Source organism: Spermophilus citellus (genome assembly GCF_964194105.1).
Source record: "Spermophilus citellus genome assembly, chromosome: 17".
NCBI classification, from domain to species: Eukaryota; Metazoa; Chordata; class Mammalia; order Rodentia; family Sciuridae; genus Spermophilus; species Spermophilus citellus.
In genome coordinates, this window is record NC_138199.1 from 71,432,016 (window position 1) to 71,459,197 (window position 27,182).

The following is a 27,182-nucleotide window of genomic DNA, read 5'->3' on the forward strand; positions in this document are numbered from 1 at the left end:
AAAATAAACCCAGACCTCAACTGCTCGGCGCTCCAGGACCCGAGCACATGGAAGCTGCACTAAGTTCCTAGGGACCCTTCAACAAATGACCACAGCCAGGTGGCTTAGAACAATGCAAGTTTGTCCCCTCCCCGTTCTGGAGGCCAGCGTCTGAAACCAGGTCCACAGAGCTGGCTCCTGCTGGAGGCTGGGGCTGGGGCCCTGTGCCAGGCCTCGCCCTGTTCTGCACCACCTCGAATCCTCGCTGCTCCTTGGCTGTGGTCATTTCACTCCATCTCTGCCTCGTCACATGGCTTCTCCCTGTGTGTCCCTCTGTGTCCCCTCATTTCCTCCTAAGGACACCAGCTGCCCTAGCTGCACAGCCTTGTCTTTTTTTAAAAATATTTATTTAGTTATTGATGGACACAATATTTTTATTTATTTATTTTTATGTGGTGCTGAGGATCGAACCCAGTACCTCACATGTGCAAGGCAGGCGCTCTACCACTGAGCTATAGCCCCAGCCCACAGCCTTGTCTTAACTGTACAAGTTTCCAAACAAGGTCATGTTCTGAGGTTCCGGGGTCATGCCTTTGGGGGACACCTGTCACCCTACTGCAGGAGCAGAGAAATACTCCTCCAAAGTGATCCAACGGGGCCCACCCTGGGGGGACTTCTGATCCCCTGCAGTGGGTGCTCCCTCCATGGGCCACTCTTCTTGTTCTGTCCCACACCGAGAACAGCTCAGGGACAGGGACGTCACCTTACTAACTGCTCCCTGAGCCCCGGAAGGCACAATCCTGTCCTGAATACCCTCTGGCCCCTTGAGAGGCAGCTGTGCACCCTCCACACCGTGGCCACCTGCTCTTAAAGAGCCAGCACCTGCCTCACCTGCCCCCACCCCTCTCACCCGGGCCCTAGTCCTCCAATTCTAGGGTGACGCTGCTCCAGCTACTCCTCCTGCTCCTCTTTACCCAGGGTGGAGCGTCGCCTTGTAGAAGCCCATTCCCAAATTGCACTGTTTGAATTATACATCAGCTTTTTAAGCAGCACTTTAGGCTGGCAGGGAGACAGATTTTTATCAGTGGTGACTGCCCACCTCAGGCAGCTGGATTTCATCTTGGGCTCCAGTGATGGGTAATAACTCTCACCTCCCTCCCTTTATTAAGAGACAAGTTCTCATCTGTCTCTGCACGGAGGGCACAGGAATGCACACGTCACACCCCAAAGTCACAACGCCCGCCTCTTCTGGCCTCAAGCCACCACACTTTCTGCCGTGGCAGCCACCAGCAGGACAAGGGGGGACTCCCTGCTGATCCCTGGTTGATAGTGCCCATGCAGTAACAGGTGACACGGTGGTTCCTCGGGGACACGGGGACGGCCACTTTCCATCAGTCCTGTTTAATTACTGGAAAGAGGTGCTGCTGTCACCTGCTCAGTTTGTAAATGTTCCCGACACTTTTGGGTAACAGGCTGATCTCAAAGGGGCAGACAGTTCTCCAAGGCCGGCCTTCGGGGGAGCGGAGTCCAGGATGTGAGAGGAATCATCTGGCTACCTCCCTCCCACACGGCCCCACTGGGAGCAGACTGTTTTCCTAGCCCTCCTTCAAATCGCCAAATCTAGCTGCCTGCATGATTTCCGTCCCCTCCCCAGCCAAGGCTGAGTGCTCAGTCCACGCCACCTCACTGTCCCCTCTACTGGCCCTTTCCCCACCCCTCCCGGTCCCCTTCAGAGCAGGCCCTGTGGTCCTGCTGCCCCCTTGGGTGGTCGTGGGGAACACAGGCCTCCTCCCAGCCTGCAGGCTTTGCCCCAGGCCTTGGCTCTTGGGAGCCAATGGGGTTCTGCTCTCACAGACACGGGTACCCAGGGCTGACTACCACGTGAGAAGGCTTCTCAGAGATTTCTCTGTCCTAGATCAGTTGTTAAAAGCCAAGATCAATTTGCTGCTGAAAATTAGGTAGATCAATACGAATAGCGCTGTCTGCCGAGGGGCGCGTGCACAGTGCTGGGCTCCCTGCCCCAAGCCCGCCTTGTGACGGCTCTCCATTCCCTGGCTCACCCTGTTCTGCCATCCCAGAAGGGGCCAGACGGAGGACCTAGAGAAGTGGGCGTGTGTCCGCTCAGGGTGAGGGACGTTGGGCTGCGTGATTCCTGGGCCCAGGGTCCCAGACTGTGGATCCCAGACTCTCTCTTCAACCACCTCCCCAGGCTTCAGCTTGGAGCTCTGCCTACAGATGGAGCCTCAGCCAAATCCACAGCCTGTGACCCGCCATGGAAGGTGGTAGAGGAACAGTTCACATGAGCGGTCAACAGAATCGTCAGCCAGAGGTCCCAGTCACTGGGCAATGGCCCTGAGGTCCAACTGCCTGTCTTAAATCACGCCTCTGTCCTCAACAGGGCATGTGACCTTGGATGTGGGTGATTAACCCACCAAGCGTCAATATCTTCATCTGCTCATCAGGGATGATGAGCTCTGTACGGGCTACTGCTCAGCCCAGAGTGAGCACCCAATTAATAAGAATAACAGCTCACAAACACACGAGTACTTACTGTCTGCCCGACGCTGGTCTAAGCACTTTGTCTATATTAACTTATTCCATCCTCTCCATTATTATCCATCCCCCCCATTTGAGAAATGAGGAAACAGAAGTCCAGAGGGGTCAATAGTGGGCCTAGGTTTACCCAGCGAGTAAGTGTTCGGCTGGGATTGAACCCCAGGGGGCTGCACCCCACCCCCATTACTGTTTTTGTGTTGGGGCAGGATGAAATGTCCCAAGAGCTCTGGGCCAGCTCTTGTCCTTAAGAACCCTCCCCTGGCTCCAGGGGCGTCTGTCTCCAAGATGGACTTGGGCCTTCCCTCGGGGAAGATTTAGACACATCAAACCTGGCGTTCCTGCTCTGCTCAGCAGCTCCATTTGGAAATGATGATCGAGTAAGATTTAAAAGCCAGGAGAATGGACTATTATTCTTATCAGAGCTAATAAAGGTGAAAGCAGTTTATTTCCTGGTGTGAGTGTGGCTCAGATGACAAAATGACTCATGCCCTGCTCCCCTCCTGGCTTCCAGCATCTTCCGGGACCCCCCACAGCCTGTGTTCCTGAGAGTCTCACCCTAGCTCTCTGCAGAAGCCCCTGAAGACCAGAAGGGCAAGTGTGGACCGGCGCACGCGCTCCCAGGGGGATCCGTTCAGCAATGTCCATGGAACGCGCACCCTGCCCAGTACCAGGGCCACGGCCGTGAGCACAGCAGAGCCCTTGCCCACACCCACCTTCATGTGAAAGGAGAGACAGACCACAGAAAAGTCCAGAAAACACGGAATACCCTCTAAGTCGACAACCCGTGCTGCAGGGCCCAGGAAAGCCCGGCAGGAATGAAGATCTCAGGGAGAGGACACCAGCCAGAGAGGGGCAAGAAGTGGCCCTCACAGAGCTTGCCACCCCACCTCCACTTGAGTCAGCGAGACCACAAAACTTCTCTCAAACTCAGAGACTGGTTCACAGCCTTAGGTACGTGCACACTCACGCACGCGCGCACACGTGTGCACACACACATACACACACGTACACATTTCCACCTCCGGCTTCTAAACTCTTGCATAGCAGGACAGCTCTTGACCCAGAGGTCACGGGATGTCCCAGGTCTTCACTTATACTTTGTCCTTCTACCTGTCACCTCCCACCAAACAGCAGCCACCAACAGGACCTGCCCACTTTCTGCTCTTGAGCCCACATGTCAGCCAGAGGGTTCTCTCCCCATTGCCACAAATGGAAGGCAGCCCTGGATCCTTTGCTTGGTGTCCCCTTTCTTCCTCCCCAGAGGGTCCTTGGACACCCTTTCTCCAGGAGACTCCTTCCCCGGGTGCATCCCTGCGTGACGACGGGTCCTGGGCTGGTTGGGTTCTAGACCTGCGAGCTTCCCCGCGTACCACTCTTTCCTTGGGGTGAGACTGTGTAGCGCTGGGCCGCTGGTTTGCAATTCCAGCTCCCTACAGTGACCCACAAAGCTGGGCCCCACCTGCCCGTCCTGCTCCACCAGCTGCCCTCTCCCTCCAGCCATAGCCAGGTCCTTCCTGTGCCTGAACATGCCACCTCCACTCCTCCGCGTGTCCTCCCCACTTCCCTGGACTCATCTTGCTCTGGCTCTCGCTGGGCACGCACACAGCTCATTCTCATTCTTCAGATCTTAACTCCAAAGTCACCTCTGCAGAGGTGTCTTCCTTCACCCCGCTGTTAACCAAGTCTGCTTCTCCCGCTGGGCTCCCCGTGGGATCCCTCTCCGCCACAGCACGCAGCCATTTGTAGTTACACCATCAGTTGACTGGACTGGAGGTGACACTAGTGGCGTGTGTGTGGTGACCTGTGTCCCCCCCTAGGACGCACACACTTTGAGGTCAGGAATTAGTCTGTATTTGTGCAATAAAGGTCCACTTTGCCCACAAAGCAGTTCCACATTCACCCCTGGGTCCTGGGAGGGAACCTCTGAGACCTTGGAACATCCAGCTTGATAAAACTTATCTGGGGTCTCCAGCCTCGTCAAATATTCTGTACTGAAATGTGACTTATGGTGGGAAGTGCAGGGCCCTGGGCCTCCGGGTACCAACTTGACCTCAGGAGGGGCTGGAAAATAAAGCCAACCAGACCGGGCACTCAGTATCACTGAGCCCCACACTACGGCTGGAATGAAGGGCCTGGCTAGCTGGAAATGTCACCACCTGGGACAGCAGACCCTGTCCACCGTTCTTGGTGGGGGAGATGCTGGCCTCCCCTGGAGCCTGCCCCGTGGGCCTCTTCTCTGGGCTTATTTTTGACGGTGATCTCCGTGGTCTGGAAACTTTCACTGCAAGTGCAATAGCTTTGCCGAGGTCCTCTGATGGTCTTGGGAAGTTCCTAAGCTTCCCAGCTGAGGGAAGAAGGGAGTGGTCTTGGGAGCCCTTGGTCATTTCCGTGTTAGTCACAAACATCATCCAGGAACCTAGGGCCATGGGAGGTAAGTAGCAAGTGATTGTGAGGCATTTGGTGGAGAAAGTTCAGCCAGCATCCCCAGGACAGGACACATCCTGGCTCCCGGCAGCCTCATGCCACACGAAGTCTACCCCCTACATGACCTCCAGCTCCCAGAGAGAGCTGTGCCCCCTCCAGCTCCAGGCCTCTGGCGGCCTACAGTGTTGGGGACTCCTCCTTGTCCTCCACCACCCCCTGATTCCTCACCATCCCTCCCGGCTCAGCTCTGCCTGCCCCACCTCTCCAGGCCTGAGGGAGCCGCCTCATCTGGATTCGCAGGGCAGCCTGCGCTAACCCAACGGGGACTCATGTCATCTGGGTTGGGATTGAAAAGGCTTCTATTTAGTCCCTCTTCCTAGAGCTCGGCTGCATTTTAACAGCTCTTCTGTCCAGATAATAGCTCTGGGGCTCTTCTGAAGCCAGGAGCTGCGTGCTTGATCTCTGTCGCTTTACCAGCGAGCGCGGTGACAATTGCAGAGTGAATGCTCGCCAAGTAGAGGCACCAGCAGGTGGACCGACCCCTCCATAAGCACAGGTGGAAGGAAGGTGAGGGGCAAGTTCGCGGGAATTGCTTTAAATTGGTGGCTGCCGGGCAGAGTTCCGCATCATCTTCAGAAGCAAGATTCTTTGTCACCTGCAGAAAGGACATGGGGCAAAGCTATCCAAAGGCCCTCCTCTCCAGGAGTTGTTTTGGAGTGGAAGTGAACTTCCGAGCGTGGAGAACGGGAGCTGGCCGCCTTCCCTGACGTCTGAGACACTCCACCTCCCAGGTCTGCACCCCCCTTGCTCAAGCTCCGCTTCTGGCCTGCGGGCTGGCCTGGTGACTTGTTCTCACCAAAGGAACATGGCAAATGTAATGTGATGTCACTTCTGAGATTACTTCTAGCCTTTCTCCTCTGCTGGCTTCCTGTGAGTGACAAGGAGCTGAGGGAAGTCTCAGCTAACACATGACAAGGACCCAAACCTGAGGTCACGAGCCACAGAAATGAACTTGGAGTGAATCCTTCACCATCAAGACTCCAGATCAGACCCGAGCCCCAGAGAACACCCTGGCTGCAGCCTGTGAAAGATCCCGAAGCAGGGGATCCCGCTGAGCCACCCCCAGATGCCCGGTCCACGTGCTCTGGGAGGTGATAAATGTGTGTCTCAGGCTGTGAAATGTCAGGCAGTTTTGTCCAACAGCCACAGGTCGCTAACATCACTGCCTAATCCCAGATACTGCTTAACCCTGAAGACCAGGTAAGTCCTAGATCCAGGAGAAGCCCAGCCTGGATTCCAACCCCAGGACTCCCAGCAGGTGCCTGTGAAACCTTGGGCAAGTTATTTAGCACCGACTCTCAGCAGGGGCATAGGAATATTACCTGCTGCTGCCCAGGATCACTCTGACGATTGGATCAGACCACACCTGCTTAGAGCAATGATAATATTTATAATATTTATCACTAACCATTACGTCATAGAATGACGATATTTACTCAACTAAACCATCGAGGCTTACGTTTCCACCTACATGAGCACATCATCAGCCTGGGAGATCAAGTCTAGTCCCACATCTCCAAAGACCACCTCTCTGTCCAGCATCCTGACCACCACCACTCTCAGCACAAGACAGGAGAGGCACACACACACATCAACTCCTTCTGCTCCTGGTAAACACGTACGCGAACAGCCAGGATCCATCCCCTCTGATTGTTAAGGGGAATTCAATACTGAATCGTTACAATTAAATCCCATGATGGACGGTCAGAACATAAATCAATGCAGCTGAGGCCTTTGCTCAGAGCTGAGCTCTGCCTTCAACCTGGAGAGCTCCAGACTTGGCCTGGTCACAGAGTCCCCGGTGTCCAAGAAGAGGATCTTTTCAGGGTGGTCACTGTGCTGTCTAGGAGATGGCCCGTTGCAAACGTCTGCTGTGGAGTTGGAATAGCTCCTCCTAGAGCTGCCACCAGAGTCCTAAGCACACTTGGGTGGATCTCAAAAGTGTTCTTACAGCACACGCCTCTGTGGGTGCTGATGACTTGAAACTAGAAGGTTGCTGGGAGTAGGGGGACCAGACAGGTTTGCGTCCCTTCTCTGCAAGGGCCTGAGGACCTCTGCTTTGGTTTCTCTACCTTGGGGATTTCCCCAGTTTGCACCAGGAAGTGTGTTCCAGCCTAGAGTCAGCTCCACCTGCAACTAGTGCAACTGCCTGCGGGCCAAGCCCGGGGCGGGCGGGAAGGTGTGATTGGCGTGTGGCCACATCAGTGGGAGAAGGCATTCTAGCAGCCAGGCTCTGAGCACAATTTATGTCCCGGGCCATGGAGAGCCTGTCACTGGCTCCCGCTGATAGAGTTTGACCCTCATTCTCTTTTTTAAATTGCCTGTGGGCATGGGAGGCCTCTGAGGATTGGTATCACCAGTGTTCCCTCCTGGGCCTCCCCTGGGGTACAGCCTCTGTGTCTTTGTTCTCCATCCCTCAAGGTGATGCCGGGAAATGAGCAGAGCAGGAGTGCCGGTCGCCTCCACGAGGCTTGGTGCTGGGATTGCGTGTGAGAGGATGTGCGTGTTATGGCTAATGAGCATCCGCGGATATCCTCGGGAACACAGGATCAAATAATTGCTGTCAAAGCTGTGCTTCTGATTAGCTTTCTACTCCCAAAGCTAATTGTCCAATTTAATAGGCATCTGCTATTTTTCATAAATGTGTTTGAACTTCACAAACCCAGCAATTTTATTTTATATATTTTTTTCAGCAGAAAGTCAAAAACTCGGGAAATAATACACTTTGTTTCTAGTCTGGCCCCCTCGATCCAACAAGGAACTTCTATAAAGGAAAGCCAAACAGAAGCAGGATGGGCAAGCTCACCAGTCAGCCCACTTGCCCGGGTTTCGGGGGGGCTTGATGTTCCCTTAATGAACGTGCTGGTCCAGGTGGGAGCCAGGAACATCGTGATGTGCACAGGTAGAGAACTTCTCTTCCTAAAATCCAGGGCATCCAGGAGAGCCAGCGGGCAGCAGTGGGGAGATCTCACACGGATCAGACCCGTGGTGAGTGCAGTCTCCAGGGGGTCTTGTTCTTGGTGGTGAGGATCTCAGCAGGTTTATGCCATGTTCAGTGGGAAATGGCATCACGTGGGCATGGGGCCCATTACCTCTGGCTTCACACAGCCGTCACACTGCGCTTCGGCAGCCAGGCGGCTGCTGATGGAGCCAACATCAGCCCTGTAAGGAGCCTCCGACTCCCCCATCTCACCCTTCCCTCCAGGGCTGGAAGTACTAACCAGCAGGCGGTGCAGGTGAGACTCCAAAGCAGTCAACTCTGAAGTCTGGACGCCTCCGCTGCACCGTCATGAAGTCCCTAACTCCTGCCTGGCGTCCACGAGGCTCTGTCCCCGCAGCACCATCATTCTGACTTTCCAACATAAGGCGACAGCAGTCACCATCAGGAATCTTGCTGATGGCCACACAGAGGCAAAAGAGAGCCATGGTGGGTCTCATCTTGGCCATTACATGTCCAGCCTAGGGGTGACAAAATCCATTGGTTGAAAGTGGTCACTGAGCTTCATCCAATCCCTTCGTCCAAGGCGATTCTGCCATCTGCATGGAGTCGGGAAGAAGCAGAAGATTGAGCAACATGGCACCGTCACCATCCCCAGGGTAGTTGAAGTCACTCTAAGACACTGCTGAAAGCATCAAGGAGACAGGTTCGATTCTGTTAAGGAAGAAGCCCTCAAACTTCCAGAGGCTTCCTTGAGTGGAGAGGAGTACGGGGAGGTGGAGCCGTCCTGTGTAGAGGTGGCTCCAGGAACGCTGGGAGTGGAGTTGAACCTTCCAGACTCCTTCCAGGTGGAAGCACTCAGCCTCCCTCGCCCGCTTGGCTTTCAATAATTCTTGTGCTCTGATTTGAGTGTTTGTCCCCCTCGAAAATCCATGCTAAAAGGAGCCTCTTTAGGAGGCGAGGAGGCCATGAGGGTGAGGTCCTCGTGGTGGCATTGGTGACCTTCTAAAGGCCCCCTTCCGTCCCTTCTGTTGTGTATCTGGCAGCGTTCATCTCCTCGGGCAGACACAGCAACAGGCCACCATCTTGAAGGCAGAAGCAGGGCCCTCCCTAGACGCGGAGCCTGCTGGGGCCTCTGTCTTGGACTTCCCAGCCCCCAGCACTAGGAGCGATGGATTTTATTGTGTATCAACTACCCTGGGATTTGTTATGCCAGACCGAATAGACTAAGACAGGGAGTTTAAGCAAAGGGCTGAGCCCAGCTGGGGGTCCCTTATACTGCCCAACGTGTCACCAAGACAGAGAAGTGGAAAGACGGAGTGAGCAGTAAGAGCCCAGGCCAGCCACGGTCCTCACCCTGCCTACCCTCAGGTGGACGGTGAGTCAATACCCAGACATTTGCAAAAGGAACCAATCATGGCCCACGCCTACTGGACAGCTGCTGCCGCCCAGTCTCAGCTCTGGGCCAACAGAGTTTCCATGTGCTCTCACGGCGACTCGGAGAGCAGGTGCCATGATCCAACGTGAGAAGGGGGAAGTTAAAACTCAGACAGACTAAGAAAACTGCTCAAGGTCATTTGGCTCCGTCCCAAAGCCAGTCCTCCTTTGACCATGGTCCCTTCCCCAACCTGCTCTCTAGATTCCTGGTTGCCTCCCTCCCACGCATCTCAGGCCTGAAAATCCACTCTGAGCCAACCACCTTCCCCACACAACAAGAAAGATGGCGGACCCTTGCTCGGCCTTGACATGGCGACAGGAATCCCCTGCAGCCCCCATCCCTGTCATGAAGAAGTGCCTCCTCGCCCGGCCGCACCCGCTCGCAGAGTACAACAGAACCCCCGTCTCCTGTTTCATTTCAAGATATTTACGTCACACTTTGAAATGTCAAACGTTTTCATTAAACCGTCTCACACTTAGACTGACAAAGGGACACGAGGATCCTTGGGAGACACTTTAATCTCAATCAATTAGGCATCGAGCAGTCCTGGCTGCGTGGCGATAAGAGAACACTTTAATTTTGGAGCTAATTAAATATCCACAATTGGAATGCAGCAACAGACTCCTAACCTGGGCGACCCGTTATGTATCAGGAATCTCGTGCATCGACTCTGCGTGTGGAGTGAGTCCTCGTCATTTTAATAGCAGCTGTCACAGACCCGCAGCTCCCCTTCCTTTCTCTCCAGCACCTTCCTCTCCGGCTCCACAGGGAGGGCCTCGCACTCCCGCTCGCTCGACACTGGATTAATTAAGCCGGAGCCCCACACACTGACGGCACGAGGCACGGTGGCCCTGGGCAGCACCGCTCAGGACGCAGGGAGCGCGGCAGAGGCAGCTAATGAGGTGGCCCAGACCCACACAGGCCAAAAAGGACTAGTCTAGGACTGGAAATGGACCAGTTCTGATGGCCTTGGGCTGCAAGTAACAAAGAAATACGGGGGGGAAGGGGCAGGGGAGCTCCACTTGACAGGAAAATCCGGGGGCAGGTGGGGGTGGAAAGTGGGTACTTCAGGGGCCCGATGCTTCATCCACCACCTAGGTGGGCTCTTCTGTCCTCTGTCTTTCTTAGCAGATGTGTGATGTCACCCTTCTTGGAGCCAAGGTGGCCGCTGCTCTCCCATCACACACACAGGATGGTGTCGTGCAAAGAGGAGGATGTTTCCTGGTGTCCACCCCCCACACCCCACTCCATTCGTTTGGAATCAGCTTAGACTCACTGAACAGTTGCCAAGGCCGAGAGTCCAGGCACACCCTCGGCCAGGGCTGTGAGCTCCACGGAGGTCTTACTGAGGTCTTGCTCACTGCCCACCGTGTCCTCACCCAGGACACAGCATGACTTCGCCACCTGGGCCCTGCCTCCTCTGGTCTGTGACTTTTCTTGGTCTTCCCTTCTTGGTTGGTGACCCTGCTAGTTTGGACAAGTACCACCAGGTACTTCGCAGAAGGTACTGTCATTTGGGTTTGCCTGATGATTTCCCAAGGTCAGGCTGGGGTTGTGGTTTAGGGGACATTGCAGAGGGGAAGCACCCTTCTCATCACATCATACTGGGGGATGTGACAGCCACAAGGGGTACCACTGGACGGGCACTGTGGTGCACATCCATAATCCCAGTGGCTCAGGAGGCGGAGGCAGGAGGATCCGAGTTCGAAGCCAGCCTCAGCAAAAGTGAGGTGCTAAGCAACTCCACGAGACCCTGTCTCTAAATAAAATACAAAGTAGGGCTGGGATGTGGCTCAGTGGTCAAACCCAATCCCTGAATTCAATCCCTGGTACCATCCCCCTCAAAAAAAATTCTTACCGCTAATGACGTCTGCCGTGGTCACGTGGGAAGGTTTCCCAGGTTTCTCCGCTGTGAGGGTACCCTCCTTGCTCTGCATCTCCTTCTTAGTGAGGAAAACCTCCCCCAAACCTCTGGTTCCCACCCCTGTGTGTCCATACCCAGGCCTTAACTGAGCACCTGTCAAAGGGATCAAATGGGCTGTAACCCAGTGATTCACACCCGAGGCCTGGGCGGGTGGCCAGTCATCCAGCCCCGCCTCACATGATCAAGATAGGGCTCAGGTGGCAAGAGGGCATGGGAGGTGGCTGGGGGGTGGGAGGGGAGTGACAGCAAGCTGTGGGTGTCTAGCAGGACCCCTTGGGTTCACTGTGCCCCCGTCCCACCCTCCAGCCTCTCAGGCTTGCCCCTGTACAGCATGAGAGCGCGTGAAGGGAGGCTGCGGGTACCGCAGCAAGACACAGAACCCTCCACGGGGACTCTGCGCTGCTGCACAGCACCAGTGCACACCCCAGAGCTGCACAGGTGAGTTGGACCCTGGACCCGCGTCCTACCAGTTATGTGACCTTGGGAAGTCCGTTGACAGTTCCTGTGCCTCGACGACATCCACATCTACAAGTTGGGGATAATCACGGCACCTCCCCACTAGGTCCTGGAGGGCTGAGCCCGCTCGGCAGCCTGGGTAAGTGTCAGCTGCGACTCCGTCCCTGCAGAGCTCAACAGCATTGTTAGGGGAGGGAAGGGGAGGGAAGAGGCGCCCAGCCGTCTCTTGGTGGAGAGGCCCACGGGCGGCATACCAGGGGCTCTAAGCTGCTGTAATATTCTCTTTCAGATGCTGGGCTGGTGGGAGCCGTTTTATTAACTCGTGTATCTCACACGCACGCTGCCCATTCTTTCTGCATGTGTGAGTTATTTTATAATAAAAATACCCCCCCCCCACCAGGCTGCTCAGCTCCCTGCCTTGGGGGGCCAGGTGGAAGCCGAGCTGGCTCGCCCCTTGACCCTGGGAAGGCCCCGACAGCTCCGGGCAGCCTCTGTGTGCAGGCAGCGAACAGGTGCTGGAGTCGGGCCCACCGGGGTGCGATGCCAGAACCTTCCAGCTGCGTGACCTTGATCAAGTCACCTTTCCTGATTTCACTCCTCGGTGGTGAAACAGGAACTTGGGCTCTTCCTCCTACCCATCAGGTTCTGGGGAAGGATCTAGAAACACACTTAATGTTCCTTAGATTACGGCCATCCAACACCTGGGCAGAGGGCTTGAGGACTGGCTCCTAGTCCCCAATTCAGACCTTCCCAGAGTCCCTAACGCACCAAGCCCACCCTGTCCCCTAACAGCCCGGCTCTCACATCTGGCGCTTCAGGTCTCTTCCTGGTCCTCAGCTCTGGCTCCTGGGGCCCTGGAGGAAACTCCACCATTCTCTTTTCCTGAAGTAAAATGTGGCCTTCCCCTCTCTACTCCACTGCATCAGTATGCTGTCTGTGGCTGTGACAAGAAACCTTAAGACAGACAACTTAAAAGGAAGAAAGGTTTGCTTTGGCTCATGATTTTGGAGATTTCAGTCCAAATGACAGGAGCAAGTGGCAGAGGGGGCCGGTTCACCTCATGGCAGCCAGGCAGTCAAGAGAGACAGAAGAAAGGGCCCAGGATCCCAGTGTCCTCCCCAAGGGCACGTCCCCAGTGGCCTAACTTCATTCCCCTGGACCCCATCTCCTGGGTGGGCCACACCTCCCAGATGAGCCTCTAGGGCACACTTGCAAACCACAGCAGCCCTGGCATGATCTGCCGGCTCCTGGTCCTCTTGGGAAATTGTAATGTGGGAAAACAGGAACACGGGGCTCTCGCCTTCCTAGATGGGCTTTGGACAGGCCCCTTGCGTTCAAGGAGGTTACGGCCAGGACTTGCACAGATCTCTGGAGGGTGGCAGGAAGCCTGGGTTGCGGAGAAACTGAAGAGCCCGCTGCGCTGCCAACGCGCCCCATGCTGGGCCGTCCACCCACAGCAACGGGGGCTTTTGAAACCGCAGTAAAAAACCGTTTGCACTTAAGAAGGGTTCTTGGTAATTCTCCCCTCTCACTCTTTCCCATTGATTTTTATGAGTAAATTTAACTGTGGTCACCGGTTGGTTGATTTCATCCCAGAGTCTGCGTCACCAGTTTGCTGGAAGCCATCAGATCACGTCCCCAGGCCTTGATCTGTGATGGGCCACTCTGGGGAGAGTTAGGGGAGAAGGAAGCAGAGGAAGAGGTGGCAGTCCATTCAGAGAGTCCAGGAAGAGGACAGTCCGGGTCAGAATGGAGGTGGCCAGACTGCTGACTCTCCCAACCACACGCACACCTTCCTGAGGGGAGAGGAAGCGAGGTTGCCGGAGCCCGCCCTGCCTGCCGCGTTCTCGTCCTCACTGAAGAACCCTGGGCCCCTGGGAGGCACGGATGAGGAGGAGGCCTGGAGAAGGCGGACAGGATCCACCTCCCCACCCAGGGGAGGCGCAGCCCGACAGGGCCAGGAGGCTCCTTTGTAAGATCAGCTTTGATGGAGGAGGGGGTGAGGCCCGGGGTGGAGGGTTCTCTGCACATCCCCTGCTGCGCTGGAAAGAAGGCCGTAGGGAGGCTGCAGGAGGAGGTCACGGCGCTCTCACCGGCCTAGGGTCAGTTTCCCTGGCCCTGAACCTCTCCTGGTTCACCTAGAATTCTGAAACATGGTCTGACCACAAGCCAGCAGTGACCGGTGAGGTTGGGTGAGGCTGGGTGAGGCTGGGTAAGCTGGGTGAGGCTGGGTGAGGTTGGGTGAGGCTGGGTGAGGCTGGGTAGGCTGGGTGAGTCTGGGTATGACTGGGTGAGGCTGGGTGAGGCTGGGTGAGGCTGGGTGAGGTTGGGTGAGTCTGGGTGAGGCTGGGTGAGGCTGGGTGAGGCTGGGTGAGGTTGGGTGAGTCTGGGTGAGGCTGGGTGAGGCTGGGTGAGGCTGGGTGAGGCTGGGTCAGGCTGGGTGAGGCTTGGTCAGGCTGGGTGAGGCTGGGTGAGTCTGGGTGAGGCTGGGTGAGTCTGGGTGAGTCTGGGTGAGTCTGGGTGAGGCTGAGTCAGGCTGGGTGAGGCTGGGTGAGGCTGGGTGAGGCTGGCTGCAGGAACCAGGCAAGAGAGGCCAAAGCTGAGAATTGGGCTCCAAACAAGCCCCGAACCCATGACAACCTTTCCAGAATCGAATGACTTACTCTGTTGTTCTTGCCCAAGACAGACAGACGGACAGATGCTTGCCCTCTGCAAGATCCCAGAGGAGCCTTTCACCTCACCTGCCTCCACTTCAAGGCCCTCGTCTCGCGGAATGGGAACATAAACATGCCCATAATCGGAAGTCGTCCCAGGCCAGCCCCATGTGTGGCCACCTTCCAAGGGGTGATGTCGTGATCCTGCAAACAAGAAACGCAGTGAGTTCCCGGAACGGGCTCCGCCTGTCTGTGCAGAGCTGGCTGCCCATCTGTCCTGTCCCCAGCATCCCCAGCTTCCTCTCACAAATGCCCAGAGAGCTCCACCTTTAAGAGACAAGCCAGCAGATTCCTGGGCCGCTGCCCCCTCCAGCTAGTACCACGCCTATCTGCTCCTCTCTGCAGGAAAACACAACCTGCCCGGCCGTTTCCCTCCTCCAGGGGCTTCCTCTTCACTCGGCAGAAGGCACAGTCCTCCCACGGCCTCCATGCCCCTTGCTGACGACTGCAGCCCCTCTCCCGTGGCTCTCCTCGATGAGCGAAAGGGTGCCTGAGGCCACGGCCCCTCACAGTGCACACCAGTTCCATTAGCAGTTGCGTGTAGAGTGAGCCGACGAGCACACCCAAGTGTGCGAGAAACTCGTGTGAGCTCCCAGGGCCCCTCAACCACCCTTCTGAGACGGGGAGGCAGGTGCCCTCCCCCTGCGGGGGCGCAGCCCACTGTTTGCACCTCCTATTTCGAGGCCCTCCGAGGTGCTTATCACCAGGAGCAGGGACATGGACAAAAGCCCTGCCCACACCTGCCTTCGGGGCCCAGGAAGCCGTTGGCCACACACTGCCCCTCAGGCTTGGCTGAGCTGGGGGGATCCAGAAGCAAATCCCAGCCCCCGGGAGCCCACTGGTCCAGGGAGGAATGTCTAGAATAGAGGAACCGGCCAGCTCCCCCGGTCAGCTCCCCCTGTGGCTATCAGAGCCGCCTTGGCCAGGCTGGCCTCGGCTTGCAGGAGCTCCCCGGCCTCCAGGGTGGGTGGGCCAAGGCTGGCTCTCAGCCCTTCATGAGCATGTCTGCTGGCCCTGCTGGTCCCCTGGTGCTGAGCTGGACCAAGGGTCTGCTTTACCGACAGGACCCCAGCTCTGCCTCTTCCTGGTTTTGTAACTTTGAAGAGGTTGTTTCTCCCAGGGGCCAGCAAACACTTCCCATCAAGGGTTGGAGACTAAATATCTTAGGCATTGGGGACCACGAAGCCTGTCACAGCTGCTCAACTGTGCCCTGTAGCAAGAAGGCAGCCCAGACATACTGGAAACTAGCCGGAGTGGCTGGGTGACAGTAAAACTTCACCCTCACACCCAGGGGCAGGCCGTATTTGCTGACCTGATTCAACCTGAGACCTGGTTTCCTGTCTGTAAAACAGCGATGGTGACACCTTAGCAGCATCTCTTGAGAGGTGATATCAACTTACGTAAAAACTGCGGAACAGCGGGGTGCCGTGGCACATGCCTGCCATCCCAGTGGCTCAGGAGGCTGAGGCCGGAGAGTCATAAGTTCAAGTTCAGTCTCAGCAACTTAGCAAGGCCTTATGCAATTCAGCAAGACCCTGTGTCAAAAGAAAAAGGGCTGGAGTGTGGCTCAGTGCTTAGGCATCCCTGGGTTCAATCCCTGGTTCCAAAAAAATGCACAATAACTGTGAGGGTTTGTTTTACTTACAGCAATCAGAGAAGACCCCAGGCTCCTGGCAGCCCCAGCGGCGGCTCCTGGGTGCTGTGGCAGGCACATGGCCTGGGCTCTGTGGCTGGGACTTTGGGGTCTGGTGGCCTCCACTGCTGTTGTGCTCCTCCACTGGGCAGCGGCCTGAGGCCTTCAGAGGAGGCAGGACATCATGGTGCTGAGCACCGGAGCAGCGCCTGCCTCACCTGTGCTTGGTGCATGGTCTCCTCCTCAGCAGCCGCCGCCCCTTTCTGTTTTCCTTCTTTCCCTCATTCCCCCCCACCCCCATCTGCTTAACAACTTGCCTCCCGCCATCTCCAATGTGATCCAGAGCTGCTCCTCCTGTCCCTAATAGCGTGGCTGCACCTGCCTTTGATCAAAGCTGCTAACAGGAAATCCAAGCTAACGGAATGACTCCTCATTAAGGAAGCAGACATTCCCTCCCGGGCGCCTGCAAGGGACAACCTCGGCCACCTCCCTGCCTGCCCTGTGGTCTGCACTTAGGTGGCAGATGCCTGGGGCCCTGAGGGTGGCCTGGGCCCTGCATGGGACAAGGAGGGGCTGTCAGCTTCTCGCTCAGGTGGGTCCCAGCCCTGCTGCCTTTTCTACCTTCTCTGGCACTCAGTTCTATGTCAGGAGCTGCAGGGGAGCAGGGAGCTGCAGGTGAGCTGGGAGCTGCAGGGGAGCAGGGAGCTGCAGGTGAGCAGGGAGCTGCAGGTGAGCTGGGAGGGGCAGGTGAGCCAGGAGCTGCAGGTGAGCAGGGAGCTGCAGGGGAGCTGGGAGGGGCAGGTGAGCAGGGAGCTGCAGGGGAGCAGGGAGCTTCAGGGGAGCTGGGAGCTGCAGGTGAGCTGGGAGCTGCAGGTGAGCCAGGAGCTGCAGGGGAACAGGGAGCTGCAGGGGAGCAGGGAGCTTCAGGGGAGCTGGGAGCTGCAGGTGAGCTGGGAGCTGCAGGTGAGCCAGGAGCTGCAGGGGAACAGGGAGCTGCAGGGGAGCAGGGAGGGGCAGGTGAGCAGGGAGCTGCAGGGGAGCAGGGAGCTGGAGGGGAGCAGGGAGCTGCAGGGGAGCAGGGAGCTGCAGGTGAGCTGGGAGGGGCAGGTGAGCAGGGAGCTGCAGGGGAGCAGGGAGCTGCAGTGAGCTGGGGGCTGCAGTGAGCTGGGGGCTGCAGTGAGCCAGAGGCTGCAGGTGAGCTGGGAGAAGGGAGAAGGGAGATGGCTCACCCAGTGTCACCTGAACCTCTCCCTACTCATTCCAGTGAGGGCTGCCGGCTTTAGCCTGGTGAGCAGCTGTGCTTCAGAGAAGTCAGCCTCGACTAATTTCCCCAAGATAAAGGAAGGGGGTCCTAAACTCTAAATCCCTTCTACTACCCCCACCCCAGTCCCTGGGGCTCCCAGGATTACTGCTGGGGTTCCCGAGACTGGAGGCTGGGGGCTCCCCTCCTGCCACCACCTGTACCACCATCTCCCCCTCCCAAAGTAACTGTCATCCACTTATTCTACTGATGGCTCCCTGCTCTGGCGGGGCTTCCTACGGTACCAGGTGGCTCTGAGGGCTCTGCAGGGGCAGAGATCAGCCACAGTCCTTCCGAAGGCCGGCTGCAACGCTGAGGCTTCGGGAAAGGGAAGATTTTCTTATTCTTTGGTTTAAGCAAACACCTAAATGGACCTGCTGGCCCTGGGCTCTTCTAGGTGGGAGAAGATGGAGACACAGGAACATTGACTTGGGTTCTCCTGGCAGCCAGGAGTGTGTGTGGGGGGACTGGAAAGGGAGACTGGCAGGAGGGTGGCAGGGAAAGGAAACAGCCTGGTGACAGCCCTGGGGGCTGGACACTGGGCAAAGGGCCCAGAAGAAATGCCCCAGACCACAGATCTCCCACCACTGCCGCCTCCAAAGAGCCCCTGGAAATGCCGCCAGGGACGGATGTCCTACCTAATCGGAACAAAGTTCCTTCCTGGGGCTTCCTGAGCAAATGCCACTTGGTAACAAGACGTGCTTTCTTCATCCCCAGATCATCCCTAAAGTGGTTCAGCCTGAGGCCTTGGCAGCCTGCGGCCTGAGCTGTGTAGTCACAGTGCAGCCTTCGGGGTCCGAGGACCACGGCTCTGTCTGCGCTGTAACTGCGCCACAGGTGTTTAGCCACCTCGTTTACAGCACTGGGGTGACTTGTGCCTGAGGAACCCTGGGCCTGAGAATGGGTGCTGCTGGCCCCAGAAGCCCTCTCTAGAAGGGGCTGTCTCCTCCTCTCTCTCCACTCTCTGTCCCTCTCTCTCTGAGACACCTATTGGGGCCAGTTGACCTCTGGGGGGCCAAGAAAGGACCCGGCTTCCTGGGCTCCTGCTGTCAGCACAGAGCTGCACTTCTCCTGATCCTGGGTGACCCTCTTCCTGGGGGAAGAGGCTGGGACCCACCCCTCGCTGCTCCAGAAATGTTCGCATCGAATTAGTGGAAAAATATGTTTTATTCAAAGCAGCTTTGAAGGAAGATAGAAGAAACTTTTCGTTTCAAAAGTTCCATCTTTGGAGGCTCTGAGGGTCGGGACGTCTTTTAAAAGAGAAGAGTCCCACAGCGAGACCAAAGGCCAGCCGGAGTGTATGCAGACGGAGCAGCCTGTGCCGCAGCCCGGGGAGGGGACATCCGCACCCCGCTTCCTGGGGCCTGTCGGCCAGGGGGTGGCAGCTCTGTCAGACTTCAAAACACTCAGCACGAGGAAGTTGCCTTCAATATAGACGGCCCCCAACTGCTGTCCGTTACCCCCACCCCGAGGCCCACACCCTGCCCTGTGCCAGAGGCCTGTCTACAGTTAGGGAAATGGCAGCCCTTGGCTGTTTGGAGAGGGACCCTCTCTCCCTCCCTCCAGGGCTTGCAGAGGACAGGATGACATAGAGGGTGCTCGCTGTGGCTCCCCGAGGCTCAGAAACCCGTACCCACCCCAGGGCAGGGCTTTGACGGTGGGAGGGGGTAGCTGGAGCACGGAGCTGAGTCCCGTGGGAACGGGGGTCTCTCTGGCCTCTCTGACCCCCATCCGTCAGCTGGGGTCCTCTTCCTCCCTGGGAGCACAGGGAGGGCTTTTCTCTGAAGTCCCCTTGTCCCAGGGGAAATCCCCTCCTTGGAGTCCAGTGTTATGAAATCCCATCAACCAGGAGTGACCGGCTGCTGGAGAAGAGACTGAAAATCAGACACCAGCCACAGCCAAGGCAAGGTTGGCCAGACCCGTGCCTGTCCTTGGGCCGTTCATTCCCATTATAACCATTTGTGCCCCTCTAACGTTGCCTGCAGCCCCCCACTTCCCTTTCTCCTATAAAGAGGATACTTAGCCTCGACCATCTGGCCTCTCTTTGATTTCAAATTATCTAGGCGTCCGTGCACATGTGCACATTAAGACGTGTGTATCCATTTTCCCTGAATCTGTCTTTGGTTGGTTCATTTCAGCAAAGCGTAAGAAGGCAGGGGACCCCCACACCCCGCACTCTCTGGGTGGATTCACACCTGTGGGCGAGGCCTGCTCCAGCCCCAACCCTGGACTTGAGAAAAATCACTGCTGTATCAGCGGAAGACAAAGGCACCCAGGCTCCATGGGATTCAGGGAGGCTTTGCTCTCCTCTCAACTGAGAGCAGGTTCTCTTGAAAGGACCCCCTGAGACAAACACCTGGGTGCTTGTTTCTTTGCACAGTACTTGAGTGCTTGTTTCCTTACTTAGTACCTGGGTGCTTGTTTCTTTGGACAGTGATACAGGGAAGCCTTATTCACTGGGTGGAGAAGACACACCAGAGTAGAGAGAGATGAAGGAAGAGTGCTGCTGTGGGAAACCGATTGAGATGGTGGTGAATGTGCTTTGGGACTGTCCCCCAAGGGACAGGTCCCACCTGGGCTGCTGAGGCATTGAGTTCCTGGGTGCCAGGCCGCCCGGCACACGGGTGGGACAGCCACCTACGGCACTGAGAAGGACCTGAAGCAGAAAGCAGAGAGCCTGGGAGCTACAGGGAGGAGCGGTCAGTGGGCAGCTTCGAGTGGGCTAGGACAGCAAGAGCCTGTGCTTGACCTCCCGCCCTAACAGAGTGGGACCTTATTCTCCCTGCACTGCTCTAGGGCTGTGCCCTGATCACGTCCCTCAAAGGTCCCTGTGTTGGGGGTTGGTCCCCAGTGGGACCATGTTCAGAGGTCGTGGAACATCTAAGAGGTGGGACTTAATGAGAAGTAATTGGATCATTGAGGCCCTACCCTGGGAAGGAATTGGTACAGTTTCCTTAATGTGGTTGTTATAAAAGAAAGAGTCTGGCCCCTGAACCACCGCGTCTGGCTTCCTGTCTCATCATAGGCTCTCGCCCTCTTGTGTGCATTCCTGCCAGCTGTGATATCATCTGCCGTGAGGCCTCCACCAGAGCCAAGCAGATGATGGCCCCATGCCCTTAAAACTCAGAACTGTGAGCTCAATAAACTTTTTTCTTTATAAAGTACCTGGCCTCAGATATTTCATTATAGTAACAGAAAAATGACTAACACAGGATGTAAAACAGGCTAGACAGAATGTTCTCATTTGCTGCTTCTCTGCATATTCCTAAGGTTCCCACCTTCCAACTACAGTATTTAAACAAAGAGACACAGTAAATGCCTAGAGAATGAGTTAAGACCCATAACTATGGGTTTTTAATGAGGTTGTCTTTCTAAGAAGCAGAGACATGATGAATTTAGGAAAATTTGGGATGCGTGTGACAAAGAGTTTATAGCCATAATATATAAACACCTGCCAGATTAAGTAAGAAAGCAATCACAAGCTGATAGAGGAAAATAGTCAATTATATAAACAGGCAATTCACCAAAAAAAGACATGCAGACTGCTGATAAATATCTATAACTATTTCAATCTCTCTCATCATAAAAATAATTTAGAGCAAGGTATTACTTGTTTCCCCAACAAATTAGCACAAAGCATATGGATTGGTACCAGCCAGGGTCAGTGCTGATGTGGAGGATGGCCACCCTCATGCCGTCCTCTCTTTTGGAGAATCGTTGGTCAATATAAGTCAAAAATGAAAAAAGAAGACTGGGGAGTGGCCCCCCTTCCCGTGAGAAAGGGCTTCTCTGGAGCCACCTCCCGGGACCAGCACTGAGAGAAGGGTCAGCAGGGGAGAGTGTGGCCGAGACTGCTAACAAGCAAACTCTCTCCCCTGCCCCGATCCTTTACCCCAGCTCCTGTCTCACCCCAGGACAGGGCCGAGATGCTGGGGGAGACTGTCTGCCCAGCAGAGTCACACTGGTTAAAGTTCCTGCTTTTCATTGTGACCTTTTCTGTGGAGTCAGGTCCCTGACAAATCATGTACACAATTTGATGAAAACCAACAAAATCTAAAATATTAAGGATAAGTAGAATTTCAGAGGATCCCAGCCACTCTCAGTGCCTAACTGATTGAGTGGATCGTCATAGAACAGCTGTGGGCCCATTTCACAGTTGAGCATCAGAGACTAAATGTGACCTCCCGGGTTCTACATCTTCTAGGGCCCATCCTGGCTGGCTTCAGGCTGCTGGAGTGGCTCTGACATGCAGATAAAGGAGATGTATCAGTCAGCGATGGCTGCGTACCATGCATCCCAAATCTTAGTGGCTTCACATAATAACTGATTGCTATTCTGGTGAATCTCCAGGTCACCTGGGCAGGGCCCAACCCATCTTGGGTGGTCTGAGCTCTGCTGACTAATGCACCTGAGATCAGCTGGCCCAATGACTGCTCCACGATGACCCAAGCTATGACAGCTGTTCTCTCCTTCGAGAGCCTCTCAGATGGCTCCGGCAGACTCTCCTGAGCGTGTTCACATGTGGAAGCTCCTGTGCACGGGGCAATGCATGTGTGCAAAGAGCTTTTGCAAGCTCTGCTTGAGTCAAGGTTGCCACTGTCCCCTTGACCCCAGCAAGTCACATGGCTAAGTCGAGACTCATGGGGTATGTAAGGGGTCATTACCAAAGGGCCTGGACACAGGGAGGTCATTCACAGGCCATTAAGGCAACCCCCAGGGCCTTCAGCAGCCAGGGGTGGCTGGAGGCGCTCCCTCCCTGGGCCTGGGAAGCCTGGCCGGGGAGAGCCCGTTCTGGTCACTGCAGGGTCTTCCCCACAGACTGAGCCTGGAGATGCTGAAGTCCAGTCTTTCTGCTCCAGGAATGAGGACCACAGAAAAGGAGGCCTCTCCCGCTGTGTCCAGCTGGGGATCAGCCACTGGCCAGCCTTCCATCCTCACCTGAAACCCAGGGAGCCGGGGTGGGCAGGATGGGGAAGAGGGTAGGGAGGAGGCAGAGCTAAAAAAAACACCCGACAACCCCCACGGGTTGAGTGGGAATCCTCTGGCACCCATCAGACAGCAGCTGCGGGCCTCCCCTGCATCCCCACTTCCCATCTGAGCACCCCCACCCGCCCCAGCCCTGCCTGGTGGGTGCACTGAGCCAGGAGTGAATCCAGCAGACACTTCCATTTTCCACGCTGCCCCAGGCGGCCGCGAGTCCACTTCCTGTTCAGACACTGGGGCCTGAGTGGGCCTGGCATCCCGGCCTGGGGCTGCCTTCCCCCTGCCCTGGCCCTGGCCCAAGCTCCCTGGGGCCCCTCAGCACACCGCAGACCCTGGCCTGGTGGGGACCGCGGGGAGCGGTGACAGATTCTGCCAATTCCGATTCTGCTCTTAGGAAACACAGTCCCTGGCTCCGCATTCATCCTGCCCCTCATCACACAGCAAGAGCGGAGGCCCGGGCGGGCTCCCAGCCATCTATTATCTCCTCTGCCGGGGAAAGAGGACAGCCACCCACTGGGAGTGCCAGGAGGTGGGCTGGGGCCCGGGAGTGTCTCATTCAATAAGCCACCAGTGCTTACAGGGAGTCAGGCTGCACCCCTAGAGCTGCAGGTGCTGAAAGGAGAGCAGAGAAATGTGGCCCGGGGGCTGGGGGTCACCGCCACTCCCACCTGGCTCTAAAGGGGCCACGGTGACACAGCTTTTGGAAGCTGGAGCTACGCCACCCGTGGAGGCGAAAATTGGCACAAGCCTGCGAGAGGGCGATCGGGAACAGAAGCATCCGTGAGCGTGCCCTTGGATGGGGCAGCTCCGCTCATAGAAGACTTCCCAGGCCAATAAGTGCGTTCAGAGATGTGTGTTGAGGAGGCTTCTCGGGGTATTATTTACAGCAGAGAAACAACTTAAAAGCAACCTAATAGACAGGCGCTCAGACTCCCCTGTGGAGTGAACATCACGCCAGCATCCCGGCGCCCGCCATAGAGATCTGTGGATGCCCCAAAGAGCCCCACGCCATCAGCAAGAAGGAGCCCCCAACGTGTGGGCGTGGGTGACTCCGGCCACAAATGAGGTCACAGTGTACTCCTTCATGGCCTTCCCCATCCCCTGTCCCTGCAGGTCTAGGGAAGTTTAGGGTACAAAAGATCAGTGGGCAACGTCCCAGGAGAGGCTGGGCGAGCTGGCGCCCTGCTGGACCCAAAGGACCCAGGGTCACACAGACCTCTGACAACGAGGTTCATCCTGAGAACTTGAGAGCTGAGCACCACTGAGGTGGATGATTTAGGAAGATCTCCATTCAAACAGGCAGTCTTGATAGTGAGTGGGTGGGACGCTTGGTATGGGGCCTGTGAGCGGGGGGACAGGCCCTCTCCTCAATGCTCAGTGCACCCGGGCTTCCTGGAGGGTCAAGATGGCCCACCTTCCTATGAGAAGCTGTTTTTGTCATCTCTGTCCCTGGCTGCAGATACCACTGGCAAAATGCTCAACTCCTATCCCCCGCTGGGGATCCCACGTGCTCCGAGATGGTACAGGGACCTAGAGACCCTCTCTGGGCAAGGCAGAGTCTGTTTGGGCCACCGCAAGTTCCACGCAGAAGGACGAGTTCAAAGTGACAAGGAGACCACACATTCTGAGTCCCGGCGTGAACCACAGTGAGAGCAAAGGATTTTCTTGAAGCCTCAGCTGGACCTGAAAGGCGGAGGGCGGTCTCGAGCCCGGCAGATAGGGGCAGAGCCGCAGGGTAAGCAGAGAGGTGGGGTGATCTACGCTGTGTCTTTGAACTTGGGTTCTGCAGGGCCAGGCCGGCTGCCAGAGCCCCCTCCCCCCCAGTGCCTAGGAAGGGCTGGGCGGGTAGGGACAGGTAGGAGCCACCTCCCAGTTCCGTCTGATGGAGGGTCTGGAGCGGAGCTGTCTCGAGCGGGGTGTGCGGAGCAGTCTGTGCCCCCACCCCCGGCTCATCTGCATGTGTAAATGCGTGTGTATATATATTGCTTATTAGTGTCAGTGGAATTTGCATTTTAAGTGGATTGGTTGTTGGGCATGTTCTTTAAAGCCCTGGACTTGAAGGGAATTTTCCGACTTTAATGTTGCTTCTTCTCCTCAGGCAATAAACAATCGGGGGCTCTCTCCAAGAGGCTGACAAGAAGCGAATAGATGGGCGTGGAGGAAGGGAGGACGCTGGCAGGGTGTCCACACAGCAGTGACCAGTGACCTTGGGCAGGCAGCAGCTTCCCCGTGGCCCGGCTCCTGATCTGTGTCATCTTCTTCCTCACCTCAGGACTGACTTAGAATCACAGGAAGATCATTGTCACAGCGGGGGAAAGTGTTCAGACGCTGTGGCTGTCAACATCATCACCGTCCCCAGTCCACAAACATCAGCTGTGGCCTCTGCTCTGCCGCCAGCGTCCGGGTGTGTCCTTGTCTCAGCCTCCACCCAGACGTAGAATGGCAAGTCGCACAAGGTCACTGATCCTCAGACTTCCTGGAGAGGAGAGATGGGGAGGTTGCCTCAGAGAGTCCACGAGAACCTCCAGCCACAGTGGCCATTTCTGCCTCGCCCCAGGCCTCCTCTGCCCCCAGCACCCGCCCCAGTGTCTGCTCTGCCGTCCCCACACCTCTGGGTGGGGAGCAATCCCACTTGACTCTGTCTCTGACACCCACGTTTACTTCCCAGCCCTCCAGGGTGTCCGGCCATCGAAAGGCCTCCTGAGAACCGGGGTCCCCTTCCAGGGAAGGGAGTGGGACCCCGGGCCAACCTCGCCTGCCCTTCCAACACTGTGGGTCACCCTGGAGAGTCGGCTGGATCCCCAACCTACCCACTCAGCCCACCCAAACCCCACCGACCCATGACCAGGAATCTGGCCTCTTGAACATCCTGAGCGTCTGTCACCTGCGTCACCACAGAGAACCTTTGCAGGATGACAGAGACAACGAGCTTAGTGGACCAGGCTGGACCTGGCTCTGTGCATCTCCAGAGAGCAAGGAGGTGGTACTGGGAGCATCTAGGAGGTGGGAGAGGACACAGGCAGGGGACGGCTCTGCTTCCGTCCAGCTGAAGGGTATAGATGGGTGGGGAGAGGAGGCACGTCCCCCATGATGCTGGAGACTTCCCCAAGCAGACACCCCTGCTGCCCCGCAGGGTAGGGCAAGGCTGCCCACTGCACAGGGGCTGCACCCACCGCTGTCCTCCAGAGTGTGGTACAGAAGGGAGACAGAAAAGCTGCATGTTCCAACGGAGGAACCCAACCGCAGCCCCCATAAGTACCCAGGTGGCACTGTGACCAGGCCCTTACCTGTGTCTTTGTCCCCAGTCCACTCTCGAGGAAAAGAAAAACACCACCAACCGAGTGAGGAACATTCCCTGAAACACGGGGCCAGCGTCCTCAGAACTGTCAAGGTCATCCAAAACGTCTGTGCTGTCACCAGCAGGCCTACCGAGATGTGACTCCCCGTGTAGGAGTGTCCTGGGCGGGTGTCCAGAGAAGAGCGCTAGGGAGGACGGAGGGAACCCCTCAAGGGTGGACCTTGGTTAATAATAGCGTGTTCTTCTCGGGTCACTCATTGTGACAGAGGTACCTCGCCGATTAAGAGGGCAACAGTCACAGAATCGTGTGAGGAATCTGTGAACCCGACCCCAGTGCACGAGCTTGTAAACCTGGAGCTCTTCTACAGGAAGCTGTCTGTGGACAAGAGTTCAGTCTCTGCCATGATCAACTCGGCCCTCTGTCCTCTCCTAAACCACAGTGGCTGTTCTGTTGTGGGTTCTGTGTGCATCACTGGACCTGCGTTGGCATGGCCAGGGTGTCCGATGCTGAACAGCACCTTTACCCATCTGGCCCCCACGAAACGCTGTCTCTGACGACGACGACTCGCTGGGTGGCCGCACCCGGGCTTCCCACCCTACCTGACCCATGGTGAGTGAAAGCATACTTCCTGGGCCCCTTGGCGCCTCCAGCTCCAGTGTGACCCTGGGGCGAGTCACTTATGGCCACTAAGCTTCAGAATCCACACCACACCAGGTGCATATACGATGCAAACACGAAATGTGCATGACTGATTGCGAGAGTCTCTGGCCGTCCACACGCATGGCCCACCCCTTCTCTGAAGTAACAGAGGACAGCAGACTCTCCTCCAGCTGCTGCCCTGAGACTTCCCACGCTCAGGGCAGGGCTGATGGAGAGGAGGAAAGCCTGGTGGTGAGCGCAGCCTCCGGGAGCCAAGGAACAGTGCCGCGCACGCTTCCCTTACAGCTGTCCCCTGAGCGCCTTGCTCGGAGTGACCTTCCTCTGGAAACCACTAAAATCCTGGAGACAAAATCAAAGAAAGGAAGACTGTGTTTGGAATGTGTCGATGACAGTGCGAGAGGAGGGAATAATCCACGAACCCCCAAAGAGAAAGCAGAGAGGTCAGAGAATCTGCACCCTGCAGGCATCTGCTGGGACGGTGGTCTGCGGCAGGGGACACGGGAGGAAAATCCTCAGTCTCACAGAACCCCACTGAGCCCACCAGGACCCCGGGCACACAAGTGCCCGCCACACGGGGGACAATTGGCCTCACTCAAGACTTTGTAACCATAAGCTAATTGTCACGTGGGTTTACGGTCATAATTCCGGCTGCCTGTGACCCACCAGTCTCGAGAGGAAAACTTTACAGTTGTCCCAGCTTGCTCTCGTGCCGTGGAAACCAACACAGCCTTCTCTGGGAAACTCTCCTTCCACGGGCTTCATAGAATTCTTACAAAGTTCTAAGGAATATAGACCTGCCCACTCCCCACCAAGATGCC